The sequence below is a fragment of the Dufourea novaeangliae genome, unplaced genomic scaffold (genome assembly GCF_001272555.1).
Source record: "Dufourea novaeangliae isolate 0120121106 unplaced genomic scaffold, ASM127255v1 scaffold65, whole genome shotgun sequence".
Taxonomy (NCBI): Eukaryota; Metazoa; Arthropoda; class Insecta; order Hymenoptera; family Halictidae; genus Dufourea; species Dufourea novaeangliae.
The window spans coordinates 2,731,533-2,733,780 of record NW_015373961.1 but is presented as its reverse complement, the minus strand read 5'-3'; positions in this window follow the sequence as shown (position 1 = coordinate 2,733,780).

The window sequence follows — 2,248 nt, the reverse complement described above, 5'->3', positions numbered from 1 at the left end:
GGGGGGGGGGGGTTCGAATTTCTCTCGAACGAATCAAGAGATACGCAAACCAGCCATCGGGAGATTCTTGGAAAATTTTTGGTGAAACGTTCTCACGGGAGGAGCTTCCGGAAATTAAACCGCTAATGAAGTAGATCCGTGAATTGATCCCCGTTTCGAGAGTTCGCGCGGTGGTACAGTCATGGGCGTAGCCAGGTTATCAGTTGGGGGTGGGCAAAAATATTGACACATCGACTGCCACAGTGGAAAAGGCTGTGCGTAGCCAGACACAATTTACTTTGTTTTTAAAGCCATTAATCGTTGAAAATGTATACGTTTTGTTAATAGAGGCTGTTGGTTGTGTTTCAAATTGTACTGCAATATTAAATGTTACGGAAAAATTTTGTAACTCTGGGGTGGGAGGGGGGGGCAAAACCCAATTTTTTTCTTGTAGGGTGTAGTAAGGCAAGTGCCAAATTTCAATTCAGTACAGTATTAAAATTTAGCAGATGGTACGGCTGTTTAGCTTAAGCAATCGAAAATTTTGAAACTTGTAATTTTATGTATGTAAAAGTAGGTAAGTGAACAAGAGTTTTAATCATTTTTGAGATTCTCTTCGATGACGTTATCGTTCACTGACTGGAGTGTTCTCAGCATCTTCATGAAGGTGTGAATTTTAAAGGACTTTTCTTTTATATTTTTGACTGTACGATTGATGATACAAAAGGGTAGGAGAGAATAATAACGCGTGGAACAAATGTCCCATGGTCAATAATAAAATGGGTAATTATTTACACCTACCAAAAAACTATTTACATCAAATTATACGCTCCTCGATACCATTCAAGTTTGATCTGACACATTCTTTTCTGTCACCAGTAACAGCCAGGATATTCAAGTGGCCTGTTTTAGGTACCTCACGCTATACATCCGTTTACGTAAAACCATTGTCCGGCCGAGAAAATAGTAAATCCAGCCATGCAACAAGAGTTCCCTCGAGGTGCATTCTGTTACAAAACTGGTCTTCTATTTGTACACCGCTTTTCCAGAGGAGCAGCCAATTAGAAATTCGTATAAACGTTCCCGTCGGTGAATTGAACGTGCTTCAGTTTCTCCGAATAGAAACGCGGTAGCCATGAAATTTTCACGGGCCCCGAGGAAAATTCAGATACGACATCGGGAACCACCAGGTCGCTCGTGTAATATGCATGCACACTTTGCAATGCCAAACTGTCGTCAAACGTTTTCCAGCCATGCCGTTTCATCCCTGTTGGCGTTGGTTAGTTACAGCCCTGGTACACAGTACGGAGCACAAGCAGCACCGAGGGCTTGCTCCTCCAACACATCCACCTGACACGCGCGAGTGCGTTCGACGCGGGTGTAACAGACCGTTCGCGGGAGACACACGCATGTACGATCGTATATAATATAGCGGAATCTGCGTCCTCTGTAATGTAATCATGGCTGACACAATTAATCACTGGACCATCCAACCAACCCCACCGCCCCCCAGGCCGAACCATTAGCGATCGAGACACTCCCGGTTCACGGTCCGGATGCGTTCCGCATCTCCATGCGTTCCCCCGGAAAATTCATTGTGTTCCGTGCATGGAATACGCGTAGATGTAACTGACGATGACTAGGAATTGCCGAATCGATCGAAGGATAACCTGAATACGCGCGAGTGAACGACCGAGTACTTTTTTAGTAGATACAGGGGATGGACCACGAAAATGATCTGCTTGCATTGTTCACGTACAAATTAATTTTTGTACGCGAAAAAAAACCAATAGGTCCGTCGGGATTTGAACCCAAGATTCCTTTCTAATACGTCTACTTCTTCTTTTTTTTTCTGCAGAAGATTCCCCCCCCCCTCCCATGAACTCGGGTGGCAACGGTCGTTACTCTAATAGACTTACACCGTACAACAAATAAATTTCGACCAGTCTGATCCGCCGCGGCGCAATCCCAGCCGCATTGAAACTAATTTCCGGGCGCAACAACACGAACTTAATTTCGTTTTTATCGGGCCCGTCGAGGTGCCCCTGAGGCTCCCCGGTCGAGAAACGCGGGAATCTCGAAATTTACAATGCCCCATCAACGAATTGAATTACAACCTGCTGTCGGCCCCATGGGCTTCTTAAACTTACACCGTTTCGCTTCGTTCGTCGTCCCCCGCCAACCACCCCCGTTGCGTTCCAGGATGTTAATTACGAGGTAATGCATGCAAAGCTGTGTACCAGCGTGAAAATCGTAAGAGCCAAGTACC